This window comes from Dermacentor silvarum, chromosome 3 (assembly GCF_013339745.2).
Source record: "Dermacentor silvarum isolate Dsil-2018 chromosome 3, BIME_Dsil_1.4, whole genome shotgun sequence".
NCBI lineage: Eukaryota > Metazoa > Arthropoda > Arachnida > Ixodida > Ixodidae > Dermacentor > Dermacentor silvarum.
In genome coordinates, this window is record NC_051156.1 from 164,556,872 (window position 1) to 164,574,441 (window position 17,570).

Here is a 17,570-nt window from a genome sequence, read left to right on the forward strand (position 1 = left end):
GCAGAATTACCCTGCTTCGTGAACGCGGACCACCGGTTGCGCTGCACTGCGAGCGCGGACCGACATTACATTCGGCCATGTACCAGACGGCGCTCGAAACCAGTTCTCTCCTTGCCATATGCGTGACGCTAAATCTCCAGTTTTCTTGCTCCATGGATGTGACTCATCACTCTTCATTATATGGCTATACAGCGTTTATGCCCGTATGGTTGCAGAAATCAGCATATGGCAGAAGCTTACGGCAACGACGCGCATCATGCCCCTGGAAATGGACATCCTTATGGTAATGACGGGCTCCAACCTCCAAGAAATGGTACCCTCATAGACAGCGGAGGCCTTCCTCCTCCAACGTGCAACAGACAGCAGGTAAGATGTTTTATTATTTTTGTTAAGTTTCTTGTGTTTTAAATTGTTTTATTTTTCAGTTGTACCACTACCCGTATTGTCAAGACGGGCAGTGGTGCAACTGCAGGCACCACTATAGGCACCTCTACCGGAATCTACATGCACCACTACTCGTCTTGACAAGATGGTCATTAGTACCTTCAGATGTTTCCCCCTAGCTCATGGCGGCTCAACATACATTCGGCTATCATGCGCAGATCGTGGAAATGGATCCTTTCAAGAGTTTTCGAAGAGCACGTTTTCGAAGAGCACAACATTCAGGGGGTTTCCTGTGTTTTCCACAAGTTCAATAGGAGCTGCCTGCAGCCACACTTGTCCCTCTCCAAGAAATAGCGCCGTTCGGTTTTCTGCTGAAGTATAATAGCCAATAGGGCCTTGCCACAGCGCTACGCTCCGTGTAAACATCGTACGTGGACCGTTATCTAAGGAATTAATACATTACGGAGCCCTTTCTGTTGAGTTCATTGTTTCGACAAGGTTAGGCACTGCAGACATCTCAGCGAGCAGCTCAAAAACGACATCAACTCCAACCGCACGAACCCAATGGTCATTTTCTACCTCACAGGGGACGCAGATGCAGCGCTGCCGACGCGGAGGGGGGACACCACTTGCGCGCGTTTTTGTTCTTACGCCATCGATGGGCACCTCAATAGAGCCCGAAACAGAATGCCAGCATTAAGTACAAGGTAGAGGGATAAAGTTGGAAAAAGCACCAGCAGCGAGTTAAAGGGGTTCTGAGTCACCCCTTGGGCTTGGCGAAGACACAGTCCACTGATAGCATGCGCTGCTGTGAACACCTCAGCCAAATTTCGCAGTCGTGCGCGGTGCGTGGAGCTCGAGTGCAGAACGCGAACTCACCTTTCTCTCAAACGCTCTCTTTTCAACAGATGTCCACGGCTCACTCTTCTCGGGGCGCTTTATTTCGTAATATGCGCGGCTGATATTGGCCAAAAGCTGACATCAATCAAGAAAGGTGTTTGTATCAGTGCACTTCCTACTACCTTCACAGTGTACACTTACGGACGCCGTTTAGTAAACAGGGTGAAGTACGCGAAAATTGCTTTCGAATTTCGATAATAGTGGCGTACTTCCGGAAGAAGCCGATTATCGTCTTCCCATGCTCGGCTGCGGCTGCCCAGGTAGGAATTAAACTTTAGCCTTCTTGCTTATCGGTGTCGTAACTGTTGGGTTTCGCTAATTTCAACTAGTTTTTAACTCAACTTACCTCGAACCATCCGATAACTTAAGGTTAGACCACATGCACGCCTGTCAGCGCGCGTTCACTCCTGGTCACTCCTGGTTAGATGCCTGGGCAGACTTCGCTTCGTATTCAGCTATTGATAGCGCTTAAAATTGCGCAAGTTAGATAAGACTACCATCCGCCGGTCAAGATGGGGCATGACAAATGCGGTCCGCACCACGTAACTAGGCAACACTCGAGCATTATGTAACAAGGAAAGCGAGAAATGAAATATGTATTTACAGGAGCCTAATACGCGTACAAGGGGCAATATGGTGATGATTATGATGATGATGCCTCAATCAATGGCACAAGCCCACTGTGGGGGATAGGCCTCGAACCAGGTGGCATTATGATCGAAAATTAAAATAAAATAGTTTAGAATTGAATAAGTAATTAGAAAGTAAAATAAATGAATAATTGAAGGTGAGAAATGAACCGATAATAAAAGAACTACAGTAGCCTATACTGAGTTAGTCAGCCTTGCCTAAATAGCACTAGTAATATGAACTTAATAATAAATTAAATACAGTAAAAAATAAACGAAAATTTTGAATAATAATAATGATAATAATAATTGTGATTTTGTGACTTTACAAATTGCATTTTCAAAATATATAATTTATTGAAGCATAAGTAAATCAATCATGAGAAAAATGGGGAAAATATTATTAAGGCAATCTTTTTGTGTCACAGACAAAATTATAAATGACTCGGCAAACGTTCCCGTGTCTATATCCTAACACCATGGCTCTAAGTGAGAGTACAACTGAACTGCTTAACGGCAGTCCTAGATTGCAAAGTGCAATTTCCAAAGATTGTTTTCGATTATTAGAAAACCGCCGACACGATAATAAAAAGTAATTGATGGATTCTGGTTCATTGCAGAGGTAGCATAAGGGGATGACGCCAGACCATATCTGTGCAAGTAAAAATCAAGTTATGGATTATGGCAACGCAGCCTTGTAAATGATACTTCGAATTTCCGGTTGGGGCACCACTGTCGGTTCCATCGAAGCGAGCACCGTGAACGGAGCTGGATCCGATGCGAGTGCTGCTAACACAGCCGAACCCGCCACGCCGGAAAGCAGTGTCGGTAACGTCAGTGATGGTCACGAAGGGGCTACCACTGACGCGGCCACGAAAAACAAAAAAACAAAAAACAAAGCCAAGGGCAAGAATAAGACAGGAAGGGAGTATTCGTGACTTCATGGGTAGCTTTCGGCGGTGAGGGGGAAGTAAAACGTCGAGTTGTGTTTGTTGGGGATTCGAACATGCGTAAAGTAGAACCGGCGATAACACAGGCGGTATAGGTGCAGGCGAACGAGTCCAGGTTAGCGCGCTTCAGGGAAAACCGATTAGAGAGGTGGTAGCGAAAGCCAAGGAACGCATGTGGAACACAATGGAGGAGAGACACCTAGTGGTGAGCGATTGACGTACTGCACGGACGAGGGGCAGGGATCGAAAAGCAAATAGCCAAAGGGGTCACCGACCTGCGGAATGTTTCAAAGGAAGTACAAATCGCGCTGTGCACGGTGTCAGAGGTTGAAATGCAGGGGTATCAAATTGAAAGGGCAGTTCTTGCAGTAAACAGGGAAATTTGGACTCTAGCTAAAGCAATGAATTTTACGGTCATTGGCATCAGCCGAAAAGTGCACCGAGCAGGCCGCGAAGGCGCTTTTGTGCGTGACGGGATATATTTTAGCGAAAGTGTAGCAACATCGGTTGGACGTCGATTCCTGACGCGAGCCATAGCTTTTTTAGGCGGGCCCCAGGCAATCAGGAAGCAGGATTAAGTATTGAACGTAGCGAAACACCAGTAAAGGGCAGATTTAGACGACCAGGAGTCAGGAAAAGACGCAGAAAGGATAAGAACAGAGAAGGTAAAATTTGCTACATTATCATGCAGGGTGGTCGCAAGCAGGAAAAATGGCTGGAAATTCAAACGCAGCTGAATGATGAAGCAATTAGCGTGGTCTACGCTCCTTGACCGAAACTCCTTGACCGAAACGCATCTATGAGATTTGGAGCAGCTGCCTGTTATTGACAATTTTGTATGGGAAGGGTGCAACAGAATGACCGGGTCAAGGAAAGGCGGAGGTGTAGGCGTACTAATTAGGCGAGGTCTGAAGTGGCGAATGGTAAACGAGACATGTAAAGAGCATTTATGGATTAGTGGCACATGGCAAGGCAAAAAGACGTGGCTGGGAGTAGCTTACCTATGGACAGGTAGTGATAGCAGAGAAAAAAAAATAAGGAATTCGTTGATTGCATTAGAAGCGATATTTATGAGCTCAGGAAATCCGGCCAGGTGATATTATTGGGAGATATGAACGCGCATATGGACGATTTAGACGGTTATACTGATTACAACGGCTCTCTAGTGCTGGATCTGTGTGATGAACGGAACCTTATAGTAGTTAACCGGGAGAATAAGTGTCATGGGCAAGTAACGTGGCAATGCGGAAACAGGCAGGCATGTATCGACTATATACGCCTTAGTCTCAGAAATGGCCTACGAACAACTAGACCAAAGGATAATCGACGAAAATGGAAAAAATGGCCTGGGAAGCGATCATAGACGTTTAACCTTAAAGTTTGCAAGAGATACCAACCAACCCAGAACACGAACCAATAGCATCAGAATTTTTAAAAATGAATGAAGAGCAAATAACAGAGATCGCAAAAAAAAACATAAAGAAGAAAATTGAGGCTTTTCCTACAGCAGTCTTGGAATATAAGGAACTGGTGGACGTTATAGACTTCAGACTCTGTCCAGGCGGCGCTGCGGAAAAACCCGCCACCACACCCCCATCGCAGCCTTGGCGCAAACTGAGTAGTGCAAAGAGAGATGTCCGCAAGCGAAGCTATATAGGCCACAATTTGACATTACACCGTTGTAGCGGAGCGAGACGGAAACCCCTCTTTCGAGAAACCCCTCAGCGAGATGTACCCCTCTTTCGGTTGTGTTGAGGCACGGTTTCCTAAATATCAAGGACCTGGAAAGCTTCTTCCGCCCATCTACGCTTCGGAAAGGGAGCAGAGCGAAGTACGTGTACAATGTAAAAGAAGTTTCAGGTGTTATTTCGGCGCGCTGCACCTCGCAAGTACAGCGAGCATCGTACGACGTCGATTTCGAGGCAAGCACTCCGACGTCCGTTCTCTAGCGCCAAAATGTGTTAAATTTGGGTACGTACATAATGTGAAAGCGATGAAGTACATATATGATTAAGTCAGTTAGCTATGTAGCTTACGGTCAGTGGTACAAAGCTCGCTTTATCAGGGGCGAATGGCCCTGGCGACCTTCGCCTTTTCAGTTGCGTTCTCGTATCAGTTCTCGCTTCCTGGGCGTTCGAGCGTGCTATCGCGCATCTTCGAATGTTTTCTTCACGGTTGTCTTCCGTTTGTATTTACTGCAAATGGAGATACGTGCGTGTCCGCTTTCGCGGGGTACAACCGAAGGCAAAACAAACCTACAGATTGTCGCGAACGATATTTTGGGATTTATTTGTTTGAACACGTGTTAGCATTCGGTAGTTGTTGCACGCGCTAAACTGATGGCTATTTGGTTTCAAATCTCGCAAAGGGTGACCACTTGTTATTGGATTGTTTATCGCTCATTGCGGCGGGCGCGTATATACACAAACGATGCTGCCGTTTTTGCGTTTCCTTTTTTTGGAGACCATAAAAGCTCTATCGCACCTTGTTGGCGATAAGACGAAGGCTTCTCACTTGTTTCGGTTTTCGGACGTGCACACAACCATTTGGCAGTGCGCTTATCTTCTTATTCATGAATAAACATTGTGTATTTTACAACACAAACGATTTTCTCGTAACTTTACTCTCAAAGAGTTAAGCATTTTATCGTAATGTTTAATGTCGTAATTATTTACAGAGAATAAATTCCTCCAAACCCTTTTTCGGGCAGCAAACAGAAAACGTTTTCTAAGGCAGCAAACAGTCTGCGAACATAACGAAAGTAAGCTTCCTACAGTGCCTGCGCGAAGCATCTTTCTGTCTCGCGTGAGCTACAGCACCGCTCAGTACCCTTGAATATTTAGCAGACGCTTAAAACAACACGCGCGCACAAATGAATGTAAATAAACGCGACATTTTTTTTTCTACACACGTGCGTTACTTCACAATTACTCATCCAGTGCTCCCACAGCAACTTTATTGCTCAGATTACAAAAAAAAAGAAAAGAAATGCTGTCAAGAGGGCTCAGTGCATTGCGAAACGTGCTCGTTGTATCGGAAAAGCCGAAACTAGAAATGTGCTCGCGATAACACAATGCCCTAGAACACGATTTTGAATTCATAAAGGAACCAAAATGTTTGGTTAAACTAACCTGCCAAATCTCTCCGTTCCACTTGCTGAGTAAAGTGGAGGCGGACGTGTGTAAACAGGTAGAAACATCGATGGCACATACGCAGGATGGTTTACAACTTTGTTTATTCTGTTGCCAACGAAGAGGCGGTTGCAGATTCTTCAGTTTTCGCTTGGTTGCCATAGTCCCCCGTCAGGGCTACGCAACACAATTACAGCAGAACAACATCATCACACTTTCTCATGTGAGCGGCTGTGTTGTGGAGAATGCGAGTAATTCGCTTACCCAACACGCGAACGGCCCGTATCCAGCGCTCTCTCCTTTCTCCTTCATACGACCGCGATGGAAATCGGTAAAACTGAACTGAATTGTTATTCAGTCCTTCACGGACTGAATAACAGTGGAGCTGTCGCGGTTGCTGTCGTGCTCGCCATCGTCATAGAAGCAGTGAGCCAACAAGAACTTTACGGCAGTTCGGCGGCACGTCCGACTAGCGGAAAAATTCATAGCATAGCTCTCATTCTGGCTGTTAAATGCGCAAAACATTCGCAATATGAACCAAAATTAAGTTTAATCGTTGTTTCGCACTCGCTAGCTGCTTAGGCAACTTAGCAAGGGAGTCGGACTTTGCACTACTCAATTATTACCTCTTCGCACCGGCAGGTGGCGCTACGCGTCTTGCAAAACTCCAGAGTCTGACGTCCATACAGCATGAAATAAGGCAGACACGGCAAAATAAGTGATCGATTGGAAAGTGGAAACCATGTAAGTGGTGGGACAAGGAAATAAAGAGAGAGAGAGAGAAACGTGGTGGGAAATGCGGGGAGGTTAACCCGATAAGATTCTGGTTTGCTACACTGCACTGGGGGAAGGGGAAATGAAAGGCGGAAAGAATAGGGAAGAGTAAAAGCAGTCACGAAAAAAAATTCAAGGAATAAGAAAAAAAATGTGGTTGATCCCTCTTATATAGGAATCGGTATAGAACACGAAAGTGAAACGTGTCTTCACAGAAGTAGTGTAATGTTTATTGCACATTGATATATAATGTCTATTGGTGTTTTGTGGCTAAAGCGCCCTTAGGCGTTGATGCACCCACGCTGACGCCTGGTAGCACGTCTCCTGCATCACGACTACCAACGTCGATGACCATGAGCAACCGTCGTGCATATGGAAGCTGCACTACGCTGCACACGCTAGCCCAACGCGAAAGATGAAGCACGTAACTGACACACTAATACAACGCGCAAGACAAAGCACGTAACTGAATCGTCACCGAGTCAAATCAGCGCGTACAGCGCGTCGTAATTGCAGCCTCCGCGATCAACTTCAGAAACATTTTCAGAGCTAATTGCGGAGGCCACGCTCCGCTGTGCTGAGTACGGTGAACGCCACCTAGGTGGCGTTGGTAGTGCTTCTTGATGCCAGCGTCCCTTCGAATGCTGGCATCGAGGCGTCGTAGTGCTGAGACCACCGAAGCGTTCACTGTCGGTGCGCGTTAGTGTCATAATGCAGTACTTCTCTTTTCTGCTCGTAGGCGGCGGCACCGCCCCGAGCAAGAGCGCGGGTACACGGAGGAGTGTTAGATATATAAGGCGCGTCTGTGTAGCTCTCTGCAAATGCGTTTGTGGCGCAATGGGTTAAACGCTCGGCGATCTATCGTCGCGGACCGACAGGTCGTGGGTTCGATTTCCAAATTTTGCATGTTTGTGGAACTTTTTCTTCTGGATTCTTTCTTTGTATTATGTTCGTGTACATTGTAAGAACGTCATTCCGTATTTCCGTATGACGTATTTCCGAGACGGAAATACGTCAGTGAAGTCTTGGTGGACCCCGGCATAAAACACTTTCGTGTTAAAAGAGAGGAGGTTGGAAACGTCTGTGAGAACTATAGTCTGTCAGATAGTCCACTCGATCGCATAAACTTCTAGAGTGCCTTGAATGACTTGTGTGACGATTGTGTAGGCCGGCGTTCCAGGACTGTCTGCTCCGAAAGCGGCCGGTCGTCAAGACACGCCCGCGCGGTCGCGAGTGACTGCCTATGTGCGCTGTATTGGGGACAGTGACACAGTACGTGGTCGATTGTTTCCTCGTCACCGTAGTGGTCACACGCAGCACTATCCTCCCATCCAACGCGGAAAGCAACCGACTTTGTAAATGCGACACCAAGTCACAATCGGCAAAGTACCGTTGTTTCGGGTCGGGATAGTCCAGGTGGAGGTCGAAGTCGAAGACAGGGGTATAGTCGATGCAGACGTGTGTGTTGCAAACTAGGTGTGTTCCACAACGATTGTGTGGCATCGTTTGCAAGCAGTCGAAGTTTCGCTGCTGCATCTATTCTTGACAGCGTGATTGGTTCCTGTGCGCCGTCTTCATGAGCAGATCAAGCAGCTTCATCGGCATATTCGTTGCCCATTGCGCCACAGTGGCTAGGAAGCCACTGAACGGTGACGTCGTGTCCTTGGTCGACGAGTCGATGAAGGAGCTATCGGATTTCGAGGAGTAGTTGTTCATGGGGTCCACGGCGTAAGGCGGAAAGCAAGCAATGTAGCGCTGCCTTGGAGTCACTGAAAACACTCCATTTGTTAGGTGGCTCCTCACGAATTATGCGAAGTGCGCTACGAAGAACAGCAAGCTCCGCGGCTGTCGATGTCGTCTGGTGTGATGTCTTGAACTTCAAGGTGGAGACTTTCGCAGGAAAAAAACACTTATCCTGCAAAACCGTCCATGGTGGTTGAACCATCAGTGTATACATGAGTATGATCACTGTATTTTTGGTACAGCATGATCAGCGAAAGTTGCTTGAGAGCTGGTGATGAGAGTTCGGCTTTCGTTCGAATTCCAGGCACTGTCAGTCGAACTTGTGGCTGAGCCAAGCACCAAGGAGGAAAAAAAAACTGTCGTTGCAGCTGTATAACCTGATGGAAGGTATATACGATAAGCCAGTATCGTCTCACAAAAAGAGGCACGTGGTGGGTCTTCTGGCAGTGAGGCTATATAGTGGGAAGGGGCGCGAGCAAGGTGCCTGACGTGTGCTCTCAACGCTTTCATGATAATGTGAATCTTGGCTGGGTAGTCATGTGCAATTGCAATAGTTTCTGATGTTGATGTACATCGTTGAAACCCTAGACAGACCCTAAGTGCGACAATTAAAGAAATAAAGCAAGCTATAGAAGAGTGTAAAGAGGCATCTAGGGCTCATCGAGAAGCGAAAAAGTTGGGATTACAAGAAGAAGAGGTGCTTAGACGGAATACATACCGAGAAAAGAAAATGGTGGCGAGTGAGCTCGTGCAAGAGAAAATTAAATTTGCAAGTGAAGGTTGGGTGCATAACAATCACAAAAGAAACAAAGGCGCCCCAAAACGATTCTGGAACCATATAAAAGCACTGGAAGCTCCAAATAAAAACTCGCAAACTGCTATAAGGGATGAAGACGGTAACATCTACGAAGGAGACGATGCGCTGCGGTACTTCACAGACGTTATTAGGTATAACTGCGGCACGAGAAAAAGCGTAGTTCAGACAGCAGATCCAGCAACAGCAGAGATCCAGCAACAGCAGCCTGAAAGATCAAAATTTAGCATAGAAAGCTTTTATTGGAAAAATGCAGCAGAAAATGTCCCTAACAACACGACAGCAGGACCCGATGACATCCCAATACAGATAATCTAAGACATCGGTTCGAAAAGCAAGGCACTGCTGACTTGTGCCATAGAGCAAGTGATTAGAACGAAGAAAATTCGTTCTTCGTTCTTGCGTGAAAGCAAGATGAACCTCATCTACAAAGGCAAAGGAGATAAGGATAAGACGAGCTCGTACAGGCCAGTTACATTAACGCCGGTGATATATAGAATGACAATGAAAGCCATGAAAGTAGACCTGTCGAAGTGGGTGGAGAAAAACGATGTATTGGGGGAAATACAGAATGGGTTCAGGCCAGGCGTACGCTTATAGGCTAATATGTTTGTACTAACTCAGTGCATAGAGATTCCAGTAGCTCAGAAAAGACCTTTATCGATAGCATTTCTAGATAATAAACGAGCTTATGACAACGTAGACAGGGCATTGTTATGGGATATTCTTCAGCACGAAGGCATAGATGACAGTTTAGTGGACCTGCTGAGGGAGATATGTAAAGACAACAAAGTACAAGTTGTATGGGAAGGTCGAAAAGGCAATGAAATTGTGGGAATTCACCAAGGATTGAAGCAAGGATGTCCTCTGTCTCCGTTGTTGTTCACGCTTTACGTTAAGGGTAAAGAAAGACGACTGGAAAACAGCGAATTAGGTTTTAATTTCTCCTACATGCGCAATGGACAAATGGTGCAACAGAAGGTCCCTGCACTGATGTATACGCAGACGACAATGAGCTACTAGCGGACAATAAAAAAGATTTACAGATACTTGTGAATATCTGTGGCAACGCAGCGACAAAATAAGCCTTAAGTTTAGCACAGACAAACCAGGAATTATGATCTTTAATGAAGAGACCAGTAACTTCATGGTGTTATTTCAACAGCAAGTAATACCCATAGTGAAGCAATATAAGTACCTCGGCGTACACATAAACGAAGGAAATAATTACTCAAGCAACCAGCAAGGTAATCTGAAAATAAAGGGGAAGCGGAATGCAGCAATAATGAAAGACAGGGCACTGTGGGGCCACAATAAGTATGAGGTGGTGCGTGGAATCTGGAAAGGAGTAATGGTGCCAGCGCTGACATTCGGAAATGCCATTCTATGCTTAAATTCGGATATCTTGTCGGGTTTGGAAGTTAACCAAAGATCAGTAGGCCGGTTGGCTTTGGGAGCCCACGGTAATAGCACAAATGAGGCAGTGCAGGGTGACATGGGTTGGGACTCTTTTGAAGTCAGAGAAGCACAGAGCAAAATTAGTTTTGAAAAAAAGGCTCTGGAACACGGATGAATATATATGGGCGGCTAAAGTGCAGAAGTATCTGTACATGAAAGCGTGGACACAGAATGGAAGAAGAGGTTAAGGAAGTTGGCAACCAACTACAGAATAATCGAAACTGTAAATAGAAAACCAAGAGTCATCAGAAAGAAAGTGAGAGAAACAGAGACCGTGCATTGGATGCAAAGAATTGAAACAAAAAGGACAATGGAGATTTAGAAGAATGAGAAGAAAGAAATTAGAAAGGAAAATCTGTACGATAACACAAAGGGCAGTATACCTTGCTATTTAAGGCTAGAGCCGGTTTCCTAAGGACAAAATCATAGCGGAGCAAATATTCGGAACTAGATGAGGCATGTGTATGCTGCAGTAAAGTTCCAGAGACCACTCAGCACATCATAATGGAAAGCGACGGGATCCACTCAGCGAGAACCGCAGGTAACGTGCAACTCCTAGAAGCACTTGGGTTTAAAGCGGAAGGAAACATCAATAGATCAGCCGTAGAGATAAGCAAGAGACGATTAGAGTACTGGTGGAAAAAAAAAACATGGAAAACATTGATACGACATGATCTTTTAAAATCATAGGTAGCGCGCGGTACGAGGTAAATTTTTGAAAAAAAAAGAAAGAAAGAATAATGAGAAGTATACAAAAATGCTAGCTAGATAAAGAACATGTATAATATACCTGATTAAATCAAGCAGGCTAGGTGAATATTACTTGCCGCCCCGTGTCAAAGGGGATGCCAGTAAATCATCATCATCATCAGAATAATTTAGATGTATAAAGTCTGTAGATTTTGCTAATGAGAGGCTTTTGTTGTGTTCAGTCAAAGAACACTGCCCATATCTGGCTGCAGTGATATGCGCAGTTGCCGGCTGCACAGATACCGCCGGTCCTTTTAAAGAAGCTCGTGCTAAATAATCGGCTATTTCATTCAGATGAATGTCTTGATCAAGCAAAAAAAAAAAAAAAAAAGTGGACTCAACTGCAGTTGACATCTGCAAAAAGCGAAGCATTCTTGACGGTATGGGCTCATTAAGCATGTTTGTGCATATGAAGGGCTGTTTTCGAGGTATAAATACTAAAGAGCACCGTGTTTAACGAACAAGTGATTTTATTTGCAGTGAATTACGGAAAGGCTAAATAAAAAATACAGATATTAACATTTAGCACATCATAGATATACTATTTGATTAAATTTAATGACGTTTTAAACAGGGCGCCATCTGGTGCCTCGTGCCTCGTGCCAGAACAATTCATTAGCAACATAGTGTTGCTGCTTTGCGGACGCGTCTGGTTAGGCTTATGGGCGCCTGAGTGGCCGAATCATCTAAGAAATAGGACGCGCAATGTGCTCCAAACTATCGTTTCAAGCGAGTTTAGAGAAAGCGAAAGCTGATTTCAATAGTTACTGGCGATCAATGCGAGTGAGAACGTAGCCATCACGAGAATTCACACTGAAACGAGAGCCATTGGAGCCGCCATGCTCGACAGCGCTATTTCTTAGCGTTCGTAAACATTACGAATGTTAAACTGCCTCCAAAAAACGTACGTTATCATAGCGCAAGTAAATCGGAGCATGCGCAATGAGGACAACGTCATCTAGCTCTTTACGTACGTAACGATTTTACGTTTGGTTGCAAACGCTATTCTGAATTTGTCTATTATCCCAATGTCGTAAAGCTTCTGGGCGTGACGTCATATGTTTCCTCATATTTTGGTTCATAGAAGTTGTCCCACTGAAGCATATGCCTATATATGGAACACGTCACTATTTCCTGATATATGTTTCGTTTATAAAAGTTCAGCATTACAAATATATCTAGTACTCTATATAGTACCATGCGCGTGCCTTTTCCTTTAAGCCTCCATTGCGGAGGAGCGCAATAAATGTTCTCACTACCACGTTCCGTAGAGGCCACTCTGTCGCTCGGTCACGGAGGAAGATTATTTAGGAGTAGAAACTCCCGTCAGCGCGGGCGCTCGCGTGCGACCAGATAACGTCACATTATTATGCGCCGACGGGGGCGCATGCAGTGGCGGCACCTTGCGGCATATCATGCAAGCAGCAGCGAAAAAAAAAAAAGAGCAGCAGCCCGGCGGATCGGTGGTGCCGCTCGGGCGCGTTCTCTTCGGCGGCGCCCGTCTCCCGCGCTCACACAGGCGTTCGGCGTTCGCTTCAGCGTGCACGCCGTAGCGTTGTTTTTGTGGGCCTTTAAGTCAAACAGTAATTGTTCTTGTCGGTGTCTGTTCGAGGGCCGTAATACTAACAGCGCTGATACGTGCAGTGTACCCTTGTTCGGAAATTGCTAGCCTAAGATGGGATGCAGGTAGGATGCGTGAGTGCCCTCAGTAGAAGTTGTGAGGCGCGCGACCGAACGGGAGCAACGCGCGCGGCCGCGAACGAGAGAAACACATGTGACCGGTTGCCTTGGCAACCAAGACGGCGGTAATTTCTTTCTCAGCCACCAGGTGACGCCAGCATGATAGTGGCTCCGCGGGCTTGTGACATTATCTGGTCGCCGCAACTGGCGGAGTTTCCACTCCTAAAGGTTTCTTGCTCCGTTCGCTCGGTCGAGCATACCATCGAGGAAACAGCCAACTTTGGCCTCCACGCCTACCGTTTTAACTAGCTTGTTAGTGGGAACTCCGGGAAGGCACTACATTTCTTTGTGAACTATTACCATTTGATATCTACATTTTCGAATCGCTCAAATACCTACACGCCCCTGGCAGCGAATGCTGGCATTTATTATTTATTCAGTGAATCGGGTCTAAGCCCATGTCGCACGACGCATCTATTTTGACGTAGTGAATATCACTCTGGTTTCCATTGAAATATTCACAGGCGCAATATACTAGAGTGAACGTTTTGACTGAAGTGCAAATAGCTACCAGAAATGATTTATATAAAGGCTGACACGCATCTTTGGTGCTCACTCAATAATTTATTGGCAACTTTTTCACCTTGGTCTGTTACGTCCTCTTATACGGTTTACTACCCACTTCATTATTCACTAAACACGACCTTTCTTTATTTTTTGTTCCAGTGCAAGTTTAAAGTAAATGGGAACTCTACTGGTTGCCCTCAAGATTGTCTATGTCAGAGTGATGGAGATTCAAGCCAGGATGGACCAGGAAAATGCCGCGATATGCCATAAAATTACTTCCTGGTAATGCCGCAATTGAAAAAGAAAATAAATAATTGAAAGAGTACGACAACAAGCTGTCTGTCACTCCACAACCTTCTCGCTAAATTTACCAACTAGATGTCACCTGATATAGCAAATGTCCGCTTAAAAAATGAGAGAATTCTGCCGGCGTATATACTAGGCTCTCTCAGCGAACACTTTCTTTTTTTTTCTTATTTGCATGTGGCAGATAGCGCAATTCTAGTTCACGAGCGGGTCTATTCAAACAGGCAGACATCACTTGCACAATAAATAGAAATGCATAATCGGCTAATTAACGAAAATCACAAGTTTTAGCTAATTACATTAGGCACCTATTGCAATTTACAAATTCTAGCGGGTGAGACTGCAAGGCATATTCAATTGAAAAGAATCGTGTGGATGACACTATTTACGAGATATGCGTCGTCAAACTTGCGGTAATAATACACTGTCGTTGTGTTACTTTCTTAACAAAACGTCATTTTATGCATTCAAGCACAAAAATAACTGGAATGTCAATGCATCTCTCCACAAAGTTCGGAAATTATTATCTTGAAACTGATGTCATCAGTCAGCTTTCCACTAGTTTTACCAATAGCTCTCTCACGCGTTTCACCGAGACTACACATACCTTGACCAGTAAATAGGCGAGATAAATTGGTAATCTGCCAGTCGTTTCTGGTGTACCCCAGGGTTCCGCTCTGGCCCCTATGCTGTTCCTTCTGTTCATAAACGAGATAACTAGCCAGGTTGAATCCAAGATTAGTTTATTTGCAGACGACTGCGTCTTGTATAGAGAAGTATTAAACCGACAAGATCAAATTAAATGTCTTAACAAGAATTTTGCTTTGATAGACCAATGGTGTGAGAACTGGCAAATGATCATTAACTTTGATAAAACAGTTTCAATGTCGGTAACAAAAAATAAATTCAAACTTAGTTTTCCATGCGGCTATGATAGTTGTTGTATATCCTCCATTTTGGAGCCAAATTGTCCCCGCGCTGGGGGCCGCCGACGATGTGGCGATGAGGACTCCCCCACCTAAAATGACACTGCTGAGGTCGCTGTGGCGGAAACGCGGGACACTTGACACGCCTCGAACTGCGTGCAAATTACTGGCGGGCGCGTTCTACGAACAGCGACAGGCGGTGTGGTGGTGCCCTTCAGAGTTTGGAGCGGGTTGCTTGCACGTGCGGGGTGCAAGAAAGCCTATTCGGCACAATGAATTGTGATTTTCCCTTTCTCTCTACACTCTCCCTTTTCCCTACCTTCTAGTCATAATAAATTAATTAGTCTTCTTGATGCGCTCAAAGAGAACGGTCGTCTGTCGTTTTTCCATAAGTTAAATAGTATCCATCTCTTTTTCTATAACATTTTGGTGCCGAAACCCGGGAATAGGGACGTCAAAAGATGGATATCGACAGAATCAAGCGAAAAAGGGCCGTGGTGCGAACATCTACAACCAAGCTGCTCAACGAAGTATCCACCATGGATGGCAACGCATCAATTGGTGAGCTGGAAGAAAAGATCAATCTTCTTTCTCTTAATAAGGACTCGCTGAAAGAACTAGATTGGCAAATAGAAAAAGGCGTTGAATATGAAGCTTTCGAAGAGGAAGTTGCAAGCTCCGAAATGTAGAGAGAAAAGATCAGCGTGGCGTGGACAAAGGTACAACGCATGCTACGCGACTTTAGCAGCACAAATGCTTCATTAGATCACACACTAAACTCCTCAGATGAAAGAGAATCTAGCGCTAACAATTCGCAAATACGCCCCACCGTAAATCTGCCAAACCTCGACATCAACAAATTCAATGGCGAGCTTCGAGAGTGGCAAGGGTTCGGGAATCTGTTTGAATCGACTATCAACGATAACCAGAATCTCTCAAACGTAGACAAATTCAAGTACCTCAACCGCTACTTGACAGGAAAAGCGGCGGCTGCGGTAGCAGGACTTGACTTGTCGGAATGCAACTACGAAGTTGCTCTCTCGCTAATAAAGGAGAGGTTCGGCAAAAAGGAAGTTATCATAGATGACCACATGTCACGGCTACTTACCATCAAGCCAGTGCGTGACTCACGGAATCTCGGCCAACTGCGCAGCCTCGTCGACGAAGTAGAGACAGGTGTACGCAGCCTCACTTCTTTAGGCGTGAGTGTCGGCACTTATGGAACTTTGTTACTGACCATAATAAAGAAAGCGGTGCCTGCCGACCTTCGTCTGGAATACCAACGAAAAACCGAGACTACGAACGAGGGAAGTGAGCTGGAGGTGCTCCTGCGTTTTTGGAGGACGCAGGAGCACCTCCAAAAGAGGTTGCGACGCGGGAGATCCGACAGCGGGCCGAAGCACCGAGAGACAACTGCGCCGAATTGGTAAAGGAAAGGCGCAACAGTAACATTAAAGTGGCGAACATGCCTATAGTGCTGCGGCACTGCACACCACGATTAAAGACAGCACAGGATGTCTAGTTTGTAATTCGAACGGCCATGCGACTGGCAACTGTAACGCAAAGATGTCTGTGGCGGATAAGAGAGAGGTGCTGAAGTGTGAAAATCGGTGTTTCCGGTGCACAAGTGGGCACGCGGCAAGGCAATGCCGTAAAGCTAAGTGGCTCAGGTGTGCGCATTGCGACGGCAGACACTTAACGACAATGTGCGACCCTGACTTTAGAAGACACCGCAACACTGATGAAGGGGATGCATCTTCGTCCCCGGTGATTGAGCAAACCACGGTGTTGAAGTCCTCATTAGGCACGGGAGATATGCAATGGAGAGCAGCAGTTTCTCCTACAGACAGCACGGGCTTGGACAGAGGGTCCACATGAACGTACACTTGCCAGGCTTCTCCTCGATGGTGGCAGTCAGCGAACCTTCATCCATCGCAACCTATCCGAAAAGCTGCACTTAAAGGTGCTTGGGGAAGAGGGGCTTAAAATATTTGCCTTTGGTGACCAGTCAGCTATAACACGCACAAAAACTCGTCGTGTCGAGCTGTGGCTCAGAAGCCAGTACGACGGAAAAGGGGCGCGAGTGGAAGCGCTGAAAGTTCCTTGCATCTGTGCAGATATCATTGCTACTCCATCAAATTCTGTTCTACTTCAACTTTTAAGATTTCACTTCCAAGTCGCAGACGCCTCGCAGGTCAGTGAAAGTGATAATATTGACCTTTTGATAGGCGCAGATCATTGCTGGGAAATTGTCACGGGATCCGCTAAGCGTCTCAACTCCAAATTGATGGCAGTGGAGACTGTATTCGGATGGACAGTCCAGCGCCAGGTCGGCACAAGGAAGTCAACAGGAGTCTGCTCCTTGGCTGCTGGCGTGATGCGGTTAGGAGTGAGTGAACAAATTGACAAGGAAATATCAGCCCAGCTAAAGTCTTTCTGGGAGCTCGAGCACATCGGTATCAAGGAACATGAACCAGTTCGTCACCAAGACGCGGTCCTTCAGCACTATAAAGAAACCGTAAACTTTGAGAATGGCCGCTATAAGGTGTCGTTCGCTT

General features: G+C 45.8%; 1 long non-coding RNA gene across 1 annotated transcript in view; it reads left to right on the top strand.

Moving 5' to 3' along the window:
* The window catches only part of LOC125944563 (uncharacterized), a 37,363-nt gene extending 23,273 nt beyond the window's left edge, over positions 1-14,090 (top strand). Inside the window, exons 2-3 of the long non-coding RNA XR_007466275.1 lie at positions 216-366; positions 13,940-14,090. This is a non-coding gene — a long non-coding RNA (uncharacterized LOC125944563). The remainder of the gene's footprint in view (positions 1-215; positions 367-13,939) is intronic.
* Positions 14,091-17,570: the final 3,480 nt, after the last annotated feature.